The 13,755-nt window shown below is 34.5% G+C and overlaps 1 protein-coding gene across 8 annotated transcripts in view; it reads right to left on the bottom strand.

Moving 5' to 3' along the window:
* The window catches only part of ADAMTS19 (ADAM metallopeptidase with thrombospondin type 1 motif 19), a 283,872-nt gene that overhangs the window by 210,881 nt on the left and 59,236 nt on the right, over positions 1–13,755 (bottom strand). The gene's annotated exons all lie outside the window — the stretch shown is intronic.

The raw sequence follows: 13,755 nt of genomic DNA, 5'->3' as shown, positions 1-13,755 counted from the left end.
ACTCTGTGATCTAATAAGAACTGGCTCCCATCACTACTGCTGGAAACTAATCTTATCTAGACTATCCCCATAAGTTACTGTTTCTCATTTTTTCTAGCAATGACACAGATTTTTAAATTATGTAATAAATCCAGTTTTACTCAACTATCATGTATAATCAGTTAACAAAGTTAACTGAAGTGTTATAACAATTAATGCAAATATTCCTTATTTATATCATATAACAAGGCAATGCAAGATGACAAAAACAATACTAGCCATCTGAATCAGAATCACTATAGTTAAAAGTAAACTTTATGGATCCAGATTCAGTACCAGAAATTAATACAAAGACCAAATTGATCATATATATATATACACATACACACACACACAACTCTGCATACATGTTATTTATATATTATGTGTGTATATACTTACATTCTAACATATATACATGTGTATATATATTAATATTTATATTAATTAATATTATATATTTTTATATATAATATATATAATAAAGCCAAAATCACGACACTGCACTCTAGCCTGGGTGGCAGACTGAGACTCCATCTTAAAAAAAGAAAAGAAAAGAAAAAGAAATCAAGAGATAAATTAATATTTTTATATATAATAATTAATAATATATATTAATGTGTGTATATATATATACACACACACACATACACACATACTTTCAACACCATCTTTGTAGATGGATATATAATTGGCCTTGAAGGGAAATGAGAATCTGAGTATTATCCATCACATATTCACCAACTGTGACAAGTGATAGCTTCTCACCAGTGTCAACTTCTGCTGAGCAAATGAGATTAATATGGATACATCCAATAACTAAAAAGAGACACTTCCTTCTACTTAGACACTTTTCCACATTTTCTCTTACTTTCTCCCAGCTATCACCTTCTTGTCCTCAGATGCTGTATAAGATGCTGTAGTAGCGACTATTAAGTGTCCATCAGTATCCATTCTCCCTTTCTTACTTTTAGGAATAAAAAATTCCCTAACCACATCCCCACCCAACCACTACTTTTTGGTCAGATGTGTGGCTATGTACCCAGAAACATTTCTCAGTCTACTGTTCAACTGAGTGTAATTATGTCACTGAGTTGTAAAACATGGAATTTGAACAGAACTAGTATGTACAACTTTTGGTTACCCTTTAAAAGAAAATCACTTGTCTCCTACTTTCCTTCCTTCATCCTATAGGCTAGAATCTAGACAAAGTATAGAGAGCTTAGGTGGACATTGGAAGATAACATTTCTGGGGGATGTTAAACCAATTCTTTGGGGTCAAAATGCATAGATAAAAATCTTGGATTTGCAACTTACTAGCTTTGGGACTGTGGGACAAAAACTTACTTTTCTACTTATTTGTTGTATAGATAAAAATTATATATGACTAGGAATATGTGAGCATGTATATTGAACTTGCTTATTGCAATGTATAATTCATATATTAAATGTGAAATATGTTAGCTATTAGGATGACATTTTTAATATGGAAATTAATCTTTATATTTATTTGATCTCTAAATGGGAACATGCACACTTACATGGGTTTAAAGTTTCACCTAGATATATACTCTATGCTCTCATTAAAAATTTTGCTTTTAGCAAACTATTACATTTTGATTATCAAATAATATTTACTAAAACCTACAGTAAATAATCACTGGTCATATTAAAACTATTTTTTTATATTCAGAACTCAAGAAAATTCCTACAGCAACTATTTTGTTACTGCAATGTTTAAGCAATCTAATAACACCACAGCCCACATGAAAATCTCTTCCTTGAAAGATGCTTTCCTTTGTAAAAGAGAAAACTGGATTCCATTCTAGAAGGCTTTAAAGTAGAAAGCTATAAACGTATAAAATATATCACTACAGTGACCATCTCATTCACAGTATCACTGGGATAACCTCATGGAGGTCAGAGAAGAGACAAATTAGGGCATGGAGCTGGCATTATAGGAGATAGAAAAAGGGTTAGTTCTCATTCAGAGCTGAGGCTTAGGGTCCTGAGCGACGAGCTGCAGCAGATAAGAGAAAACCATGCAGATTTAGAAAATGAGATAATAAAATACAACAATTTTACAACTTTAGACTCATTAGAAATCATGTAATGAATCTCAGAATCATGAGTATCTACTCCAATTGGCAGAGAAGTGACTCATACAAATACATATAACTGGATAGCAAAAGATCTGTGGGAAAAAATGTATCTCAACTCTTAACAGAGTAACACTCTGCATAATCATTGTCCAAATAATAATAATTAGTGGAAACAAATAATAATTCTTACTCAAAGTGTTTACAAACATTGTTTATCTTTCCTATCATTGAAATGTCATCTTACTCTCTCAGGTTTCACAAAGAAGATTGTGTCTTCCCACATTTTTGTCTTTAGAGGCTGATTTTTACTCATATTTTTGTGTCCAGGGTATGGCATGCAGTGAATAATATTCATGGAATTAATGTGAAGAAACCTTATGTCCAGCATTTTATTAGGCTCCCTAGTGTGTAACACCACATGCACAAAATGCAATGGTAGCATTACAAAGCAATAGCTTGGAAAGGCTAAGGGAAAGTAGCATCCAGGGGGATTCAGAAGGACTTCCCTAAGATACTAAGTCTTGGAGGATGAGAAGATTAAAGGAAAAGAGGAGAAAGTTTTGAAGAAAACCAGGAGACTTAGAGACAGGAAGGAGTATGGTACATAGGGATAGAAATAAAAGACCTCTATAAACTCAGATGTTTCTCTAAATATGAAGAAGAATCACATTTCGGGGTCCATGTTTAAAATGCTGATTCTCTTGGGTCCCGGCCTCAGTAATTCTGACTTAGTGCATCTGGATGGGATCCAGAAATCTTCATTTTAACTCTGATCCCCAGGTGATTTTGGTGCACTTAATCTACTTACCATATTCAGGTTGTTGTGTGCTTAGCTGAAGAGTATGAATTTTACTCTGAAGGTGTGAAGAATCCCAGAAAAGAATATTATCAAATGCACCTTTTTAAAAAATTGGAAACTAGATTATGAGAGGGTTAGACTGAAATCAAGAAGACACAGAGAAAGCAATAAACTGCAGTAATCCAAGCAATATTTAAATTGGCTGTAGAGTCAAGGGTCCAGGGTCTCCTGGTATGCAAAATGGCATACTGGGAATCACATCATCCCTTGTGTGTTTATTTACAATCTTTCAGTTTCCGTTGTCTTTTTTTTTTTTTCCTATAAAATGAGAACAGGGAGGGCAGAGCAAAACGGTGGAATAGAACATTCCACCAATTGTCCCCACTGCAAGGACACCAAGTTAACCATCTACACAGAAAAAAAAAAAAAAAATACCTTCACAAAAACTGAAAATCACGTGAGCACTCATAATACCTGGTTTTAACTTCATATCGCTGAAAAAGGCACTGAAGATAGAAAAAAACAGTGCTGAATTGCTGATACCACCCCTCCCCCACCCCAGCAGTTGCAGAGTGATGCAGAGAGTATCTCTGGGTGCTGGGAGACGGAGAATAGAGCAATAATTGCGAGGCAGTGATCTCAGTGCTGCCCTGTTAGAGCAGAAAGGAAAACCAGATCAAACTCAGATGACACCCATCACAGAGAGAGCATTTAAATCAGCCTTAGCAGGAGGGGAATCAGCAATCCCACTGGTAAGAAACTGAGTGCCTGTAAACCTCGATACTGAAGGCTACAGCACTCTGAGCCTCCAAGAAAATTTGAAAGGCAGTTAGGCTATAAGGACTGCAACTCTTAGGCAAGTCCTAGAGACAGTGCACTAGGAGATACACACAGTATACTGAGACACCAACTGGGATAGCCAAGGAAGTTCTGGCATCACCCCTCCCCTAACCTCAGGCTGCATAGCTGGTGGCTCCAAAGAGACTCCCTCCTTCTGCTTGAGGCGAGAAGAGGGAAATGTGGGGAAGACTTTGTCTTACATCTATGATATGAGCACAGCCACAGCAAGATAGGGCACCAGTTAGAGTTGTGAGGCCTCCATTCCACGTCCTAGCTCCCAAAAGACATTTCTAGACATCCCCTAGGCCAGAAGGGAACCCATTGCCTTGAAGAAAAGAATCTAGTCCTGGCAATATTTTCCACCTGCTAACTGAAAAGCCCTGAATATCCAGCTGTGACACCCAGGTACTACATCGAGGACTTTGGGTGAACCTTTGAGACTTATTGGCTTCAGGTACCAGCAGAGCCACAGAGGGGTAGAACACCAAGTGAAGTTGAAATAATTAAGAGGACTCAAGCAGGAATTCTGGAGTTGAAAAATGCAATTTGCATATTGAAGAGTGAATCACAGTCTTTTAACAGCAGAATTGAACAAGCAAAAGAAAGAATTAGTGATCTTGAAGACAGGCTATTTGAAAATACACAGTCAGAGGAGACAAAACAAAAGAGAATAAAAAACAATGAAGCAAACCTACAGGATCTAGAAAATTACCTCAAAAGGGCAAATCTAAGAGTTATTGACCTTAAAGAAGAGGTAGAAAAAGAGATAGAGGCAGAAAGTTTTTACAAAGAAATAACAGAGAACTTCCCAAACCTAGACAAAGATACCAATATCCAAGTACAAAAAGGTTATAGAACACCAAGCAGATTTAACTCAAAGAAGACTACCTCAAGGCATTTAATAATCAAAATCTCAAATGTTAAGGATGAGGAAAGAATCCTAAAACCAGCAAGAGAAAAGAAACAAAAAACATACAATTGAGTTCCAATACACTGGCAGCAGTGGAAAGCTTACAAGCCAGGAGAGAGTGGTGTGACATGTACAGTGCTGAAGGAAAAATAATTTCCCCTTGATTAGTGTATCTGGCAAAAATACCCTTCTAACATGAAGGAAAAATAAAGACCTTCCCACACAAACAAAAACTGAGGGATTTCAGCAATACCAGAACTGTCCTACAAAAAATGCTAAAGGAAGTACTTCATTCAGAAAGAAAAGAACATTAATGAGCAATAAATAATCACCTGAAGGTACAAAACTCACTGGTAATACTAAGTACACAGAAAAACACAGAATATTATAACACTGTTACTGTGGTGTGCAAACTACTTTCATCCTAATTTAAGACACTAAACAATGAAACAATCAAAACTGATAACTATAAAAACTTTTGAAGACATAGTCAGTACAATAAGACATAAATATAAACAAAAAAAGGTTAAAAAGTTGGAGTATGAAGTTAAGGCAGAGAGTTTTTGTTGGATTTCTTTATGCTTGTTTATTTATGGAAATACTATTAAGATGTTATCAGATTAAAATAATGGTTTATAAGATAGTATTTGCAACCTCATGGTAATCTCAAACCCAAAAACATATAATGGATACACAGAGAATAAAAAGCAAGAAACTAAGTCATATTATCAGAGAAAATCACCTTTGCTAGAGGAATACAGGAAGAAAAGAAACAAGGAAGATAAGACCACAAAACAACCAGAAAACAAATAGTAAAATGGCAAGAGTAAGTCCTTACTGATCAATAATAACATTAATGTAAATGGACTAAACTATCTAACCAAAAGACATGAAGTGGCTAAACAGATGAAAAACCGAGACCCATTGATCTGTTGCCTACAAGAAACACACTTCACCTATAAAGAGACATATAGACTGAAAATAAAAGATTGGAAAGAGATATTCCATGCCAATAAAAACCAAAAAACAGCAGGAGTTGCTATATTTATATAAGACAAAATAGATTTCCAAACAAAAACTATAAAAGACAAAGAAGGTCACTATATAATGATAAAGGGGTCCATTAAACAAGAGGATATAACAATTTTAAATATATATGTAACCAACACTCATATATATGAAGAAAATATTATCAGAGCTATTGGGAGAGAATAGGCCACAATACAATAATAGCTGGAGACTTCAACACCCCACTTTAAGCACTGGATACATCTTCCAGACAGAAAATCAACCAAGAAATATCAGATTTAATCTGCACTATAGGCCAAATGACTCTAATAAAAATTTACAGAACATTTTAACCAAGAGCTGCAGAATACTCATTCTTTTCCTCAGCATGTGGATCATTCTCAAGGAAAGACCATATGTTATATCTTTAAAAAAAAAGCGTTAAATCATTCCAAAAGCTGAAGTAATATAATATCAAACATCTTCTCTAACCAAAATGGAATAAAACTAGAAATTGATAACAAGATGGAATTTTGGAAATTATGAAAATACATGGAAATTAAACTATGCTTCTCAATGACCAGTGGATCAATGAAGAAAGTGACAAAGAAATTGGAAAATTTCTTTAAACAAAGATGATGAAAACAAAACACACCAAAACCTTTAGGATTCAGCAAAAGCAGTACTCAAGGGGAGGTTTATAACTATAAGTGCCTACATCAAAAAAAAAAAAAAAAAAAAAAGGAAAAATCTCAAAAAACCTAACAATGCATCTTAGATAACTAGAATAGCAAGAACAAACCAAATTTAAAACTAGAATAAAAGGAATAATAAAGATCAGAGCAGAAATAAATGAAATTGAAATAAAAAATACAAAAAAAAATCAATAAAACAGAAGGGTGTTTTCTTTGTAAAGTTAAACAAAACTGACAAACCCTTAGCCAGACTAAGAATAAAAGAGAGAAAGTCCAAATAAATAAAATCAGAAATGAAAAAGGAGACATTACAACCAATACTGTAGAAATTCAAAGGATCATTAGTAGCTACTATGAGCAACTATATGCCAATACATTGTAAAATATAGAAGAAATGGACAATTTCCTAGATATATACAACCTACCAAGATTGAAACAGGAAGAAATCAAAAATCTGAACAGATAGAAAGTAACAAGATTGAAGCCATAAAAAAATGTCTTCCAGTAAAGTAAAGCCCAGGACCCTATGGCTTCACTGCTGAATTCTATCAAACATTTAAGGAAGAACTAATACCCATCCTAGTCAAACTATTTCAAAAAAAGTAAGAGGAGGGAATACTTCCAAAGTCATTTTAGGTAACCTGTATTACCCTGATACAAAAAAACAGAAACCAAACAAACAAATAAGCAGAAAAAAGACATATAAATTGAAAAAAAAAATACTACAGGCTAATATCTCTGATGAATACTGATGTAAAAGTCTTCAAGAAAATACTAGAAAACTGAATGCAACAATATATTAGAAAGTTTCTTCATCATGACAAATTGGAAAATATCCCTGGGATGCTAGGATGGTTCAACAATTGCAAATCAGTTGACATGATACATCTTATAAACAGAATGAAGGATAAAACCACATGATCATGTCAATTCATGCTGAAAAAGCATTTCATAAAATTCAGCATCCCTTCAGTATAAAAACTCTCAAAAAACTTGAGATAGAAGGAACATACATCAACATAATAAAAATCATATGCCACAGACCCACAGCTAGTATCATACTAAATGAGGAAAAACAGAAAGACTTTTCTCTAAAATCTGTAACACAACAAGGATGCCGACTGTCTCCACTGTTATTAAATATATTATTGGAAGTCCTAGCTAGAGCAATCAAATGAGAAAAATACAAAGGGCATCCAAATTGGAAAGGAAGAAGTCAAATTATCCTTGTTTGCTGATGATATAATCCTATATTAGGAAAAACCTAATGACTCCACAAGAAAACTATTAAAACACATAAATTCAGTAAAGTTGCAGAATACAAAATCAACATGCAAAAATCATTGCATTTCTATTTGCCAACAGTGAACAATGTGAAAAAGAAATTTTAAAATGTAGCCCCATTTACAATAGCCACACATAAAATTAAATACCTAGGAAGTAACCAAAGAAGTGAAAGACCTCTATAATGAAAACTATAAAACACTGATGAGGGAAATTGAAGAAGATAACAAAAAGTAGAAAGATATTCCATGTTCATGGGTTGGAAGAATCAATATTGCTAAAATGTCCATGCTACTCAAAGCAATCTACAGATTCAAAAACAGTCCCAAAATTTACACAGAATCACTAAAAGACCCCAGACAGAGCTATCCTTGGCAAAAAGAACAAAACTGGAGGAATCACATTACCTGACTTCAAATTGTACTAAAGAGCTACAGTAACCAAAACAGCATGGTACTAGCATAAAAACAGGCACATATACCAATGGAACATAACAGAGAACCAAGAAACAAATCCACACACCTACAGTGAACTCATTTTTGAAAAAGGTGCCAAGAACATATAATAGGGAAAAGACAGTCTCATCAATAAACGGTGCTGGGAAAACCGAATATCCATTTGCAAAAGAATGAAACTATATCCCTATCTCTCACCATATACAAAAATCAAATCAAAATGGATTAAAGATTTAAATCTAAGACCTCAAACTATGAAACTATTACAAGAAAACTTTGGGGAAAATCTCCAGGACATTGGTCTCAGCAAAGATTTGTTGAGTAATACACCACAAGCACAGGCATCCAATGCAAAAAATGAACAAATGGGATCATATCAAGTTAAAAAGCTTCTGCAAGGCAAAGGATACAATTAACAAAGTGGAGACAACCCACAGAATGGGAGAAAATATTTGCAAACTATCCATCTGACAAAGGTTTAATAACTAGAATATATAAGTAGCTCAAACAACTCTACAGGAAAAAAAACTCATAATCCAATAAAAAAATGCAAAAGATTTGAATAGGCATTTCTCAAAAGAAGACATACAAATGGCAAACAGGCACATGAAAAGGTGCTCAACATCATTGGTCACCAGATAAATGCAAATGAAAACTACAATGAGATATCATCTCGCCTCAGTTAAAATGGCTTTTATTCAGAAGACAGCCAACAAATGCTGGCAAGGATATGGAGAAAAGGGAACCCTTGTACACTGTTAGTGAGAATGTAAATTAGTACAACCACTATGGAGAACAGTTTGAAGGTTCCTCAAACACTAAAAATAGAGCTACCATATTACCCAGCAATCCCACTGCTGGGTATATACCCAAAAGAAAGGAAATCAGTGTATCTAAGAGATATCTGCACTTCTATGTTTGTTGCAGCACCGTTTTTTCAGCAGCTAAGATTTGGGAGCAATCTAAGGGTCCAGCAGCAGATGAATGGATAAAGAAAATGTGGTACTTACAGACAATGAAATATTATTCAGCCACAAAATGAATGAGATACAGTCATTTGCAGCAACATGGATGGAACTGGAGATCATTATGTTAAGTGAAAGAAGTCAGGCACAGAAAGACAAACATGGGATGGTCTCACTTTTTGTGGGATCTAAAAATCAAAACAATTAAACTCATGGACATAAACAGTAGAAGGATGGTTAGCATAGGCTAGGAAGGGTAGTGGGGGGTTTGAGGGGAGGTGGGGATAGTTAATGGGTACAAAAAAGTAAGACCTATTATTTGATAGCACAATAGGGTAACTATAGTCAATAATAACATAATTGTATATTTTTAGATAACTTAAATAATGTAATTGGATTATTTGTATCTCAAAACATAAGTTGTTGAGGGGATGGATACCCCATTTGCCATGATGTGCTTGTTTCACAATGCATACCTATATGAAGACATTTTATGTGCCTGATAAATATATACACCTACTATGTACCCACAACAAATTTTTTTAAATAATAAGAAATGAGGGTACAAATACCTCCTACCTCAAAGGATTATAGAAAACATAAAAATAAAATAACACATGTAACATAACTACATGAACTGGCACATGATACATTTTATAGAAGTGTGTGTGTGTGTGTGTGTGTGTGTGTGTGTGTGTGTGTGTGTCTTTTAGAGATGGGATCAGGTCTCACTCTGTCACTCAAGCTGGAGTACAGTGGTGAGATCATGGCTTACTGCAGCCTCAAACTCCTGGGCACAGATGATCCTCCCACCTCAGCCTCCCGAGTAGCTAGGACTACAGGTACACCACTATGACTGGCTAAACAAATGTTCTTACAATAATTACACAGGAGTGGTAGAAAGAGATGACAGGCAAAATATTAGGAGGTAGACAGCATCATGAATGAACTCAATCAGACTTAGAGAAAGAAAAGGCAGAAGGTTAGGTTAGATTAATACTTTTTTTTTTAAGTTGTTACTTGTGATTTGGTTGGGGGGTTTATTTTTAATTTTCAAGAGACTAGATAAACAGTCAAGGATATCAGAAGAGGCATTTGGGAGGAGAGTTGATGGGTTCAGCTTTAGATTTATTAAGTCTGAGATGTTTGAGGACATCTGAACAGAAGTTACTATTACATATATATATATATATATGTGGAAGTCAGGAGAAAGATTGAAATGGAGACACTCTGGAATTAATCAATGTAAAGCTGAACCCACATTGGCTTCGGATTATATCACCCTGGGAAAGTAGGTGGAATAAGAAGTAGAAAAAAAAAAAGGAAGTCCTGACAAATGCCTGTATTCAGGGGTAAACAAAAAAAGAAGACATTCCCATAGAAGGACAGAGAAGGAGATGCAAGAAATGTAAAAGGAGGATAGTTTATAAAATGAAGGGGATAGTTTATAAAATGAGAGGCTTTTTATCTGTACCAAGAGTGGTAGATAGATCAGGTAAGACAGAGTTAGAAAAGTATATTTCCCTCAGTGTCCCAGCTGGTGACAGCTGTGATGGCCCCAATCTGTCAGTTTCCTTTGTCCTTATTTTCATTTAAACAGGCTACCTGGAAAATTCTAGGTTTCTAAAAAATCTCAACTTCACAGTAGACTCTGCCATATAAGTTATCCATTGTCTGTGAAAAACATGCATATTGAAGTAATCTTTCTATTAAGTTGCTCCCTTTGATGTTTTTATTACATACAACTATGCAGAGCTCATTCTTCATCTCCTAAATCTTTAGACCATGTTGTATCCAAATGCATGTATAAAAACAACACAGTTGATACTGTACACTTGCAGTCAGAGATGAAATGTAGAATTATTCACCAGTGTTCAGTGTGTGCTCTCTATAGTGCCCACCACAGATTGACAATAATCTCCACAATACTTATGGATGGAGTATGGGAACTAGTTCAGTAGCGGCCTGGTTAAGTCAGCTGTAAGAATGGAGATAGATGATCTCTACATCCTGCCTAAACTTTGTCTTCAACTCTGTAAATCTCTTCTTTTTTCCTACTGAGTCTTAGACATACTCATGTGTTTATACTAAAATGTTAATACAAACTGATAGTGTCACTTGAAGATAACGTCCTTACCAGGGCACACAAGTCCCTTCAGTTTCTAGTCCACGACTACTTTTCCAGGGCTGTGTCTTATCAAGTACAGAAACTTGGTTTCCGCTCCCTTGATGCCTTCTCATGCCTTTATACTTTTTCATGTGCTGTTCCTTCTGCCTGAAATGTTCTTGCCTCATTAACATGTAACAACATGCACTAAAAACTTCATGTTTCTCATGTTTAATACATAATGTCACTTAATTCTGAGGACAGTCTTCAGGTTCAAGTATCACTATCCCCATTTTCTATATGGTAAGTGGACATTTTGAGAGATAAAGTAAGCTTCCTAAGATCACACAGAGAGAAGTAGCATATACAAGCACTCTGATTCCGAAGTCCACTATCTCAGCCTGCACTCTGTTCCCTTTTCTTCCTCTAGTCTTAGTAAGTTTTACTTGATCTTTGAGACTCAATTGTCCATTTTCAGGAGCTTGGGATCTTGTGTGCTAAGTCTATTTTAGTTCTTATCACACTATGGTGTAATTACTGATTTACCAGTTTGTTAAAATAATATATTGTTCACCTCTTGAGAATAGAAACTGTCATTTATCTCCACATTCATGTAAGGTGACACATTCATGTAAGGTTGTGCTTACATTACAAACAAAAAATCTAAGTTTCAAAAGTTATGGTAATTGCTCAAGATTACCTAGGCTGGAGTGAGACTAAAGCTGGACCTTGAACCTGAGGCCTCTGACTCTCAAACTCATGTGCTTTCCCTTCCTTTACATTATGTTCTAGTACAATAACACAACAAAGTCATTTTAAAACAGGAAAATCCCTGTTTGGAAAAAAATATTCATGTAAGTAATACATATAAACATAACCTACCTAAAACTTTGGAAACATTAAGAGAGTGCAAAGACCAAGTTGAAGAAAAGCAAACTTAATAATTTCATTTTCCAGAGGCAAATACTGCAACATGATCAAAATTTGGACCATGTTATTAATTTGTTAATATATCAACCTGAAATAAGAAGAGAAGGGCTACAATTGGACATGTCAGTACCAGTAAATAAATATTTTATTCCACGGATTGCTAATTTTAAAATGATTTTTAAAATTCTGAACCTTCAAAAAGCATCTGAAAATAGGTAAGCTCAGTAAATCATTTAGCTGATGATAGCTTAACACTCCTTACATGCAAGTTCTTGGCCCAAGTAGGTCAACATCTACATGTAACAATCATGCCTACAAAAAAATATATATATCAGAAACTTTATGCACAACATTTGCCAAATATGAACTGTGTGTTTATGCTTTATTAACCTACTATAATTCAGAATTTTCTCGAAACCTTTCCTCTATACATAATGGCATACAAAGCCTGCTTTGTGTCATCAGAGTACATGAGTAATTAGAACAGCTGGAACTTAACAATTATTCAAAAGTTACACAATGCAGATTTTCAGTACAACTCATACAAAACAATCTCCTTAAATGGACTAAATCCAAACTATTGCTGTCGTTTTTATCATTTCCCAATACAGAAGCTTTTCTTTTGCTTGTTCATAATGCTACACCTTTTGTTCAGCAGACTTTATCTTCTTTATATCTACAGTGTTTGTAATAGAGAAGAGGGATATGTCTTATTTAAACTGGCTTGATTGTGGACATGGAATACTGTGACGTGGAGACAGACTCAACTGCTTTTGATGATGATTCCTGTACAAAATGACATCATGAGTTTTTACAAAAGAAAACGGAAGTAACAGATCAATTTGAGATAAAAATATATTCTAAATAGAAATATAGTATTTTTCTGAATCTGAACACCCTAGGCAATTGATGATATAGACATCCTATGGTCTCTAAAATTTGACTTATTGTCACCATGCACGTATCTAATCTAGCCTCAAATAGCATAATCAATTTTAGAATTGATATCTCAATACAAGCTACATTGGCACTTAAAATCTGCAAGTCAAATTTTAAAGTCCTTACACTGAAAAATTTTCAATAAATTCATATTTCCTCAGATTCTAACTGGAAATATTTCTTAAATCAGTAAATACCCTGAGATGTCTGGATTCCATGTCTAAAGATTTTTCCTAGGAAAACTTTTAATTTTTTTCTGAATATTAGCTATGACTTTCAGATCCTACTTATGTAACAGAAATCATTCATTTTCTTCACCATACTTGCAAACACCACAGATCTCTGCCTAAGGGAAGTAAGAAAGTACATGAAACAGTCACCCTCATTTTGTTCCTGTAAAGAACTGGCAGACAAAAAGAGCCGAGGATTTGATGGTTGGGAATGTTTATGAGCCTCTGAAAAGTTCCAGACTTAAGGGATTTGAATACTGAGAACAAAATTCAAACGTATAAATCTTTACTCTTCTTCCTATTCTGAAGCTAATTTTAACCTCCAAAATGATGTTAGATGGGAAAAAGAAAATAAAGAAAAAGAAAGAAAGAGAAGATGAGGATGCTTCTAGTCCAAGTAAAGAGATGTCTATGATGCTTTCATAGAGGTGGACTAAAATAAGGCTATGAGCTCACAGTATTCAGTTTCAGGG

Source organism: Macaca fascicularis, chromosome 6 (genome assembly GCF_037993035.2).
Source record: "Macaca fascicularis isolate 582-1 chromosome 6, T2T-MFA8v1.1".
NCBI classification, from domain to species: Eukaryota; Metazoa; Chordata; class Mammalia; order Primates; family Cercopithecidae; genus Macaca; species Macaca fascicularis.
This window is presented reverse-complemented; position numbering and strand designations above follow the sequence as displayed.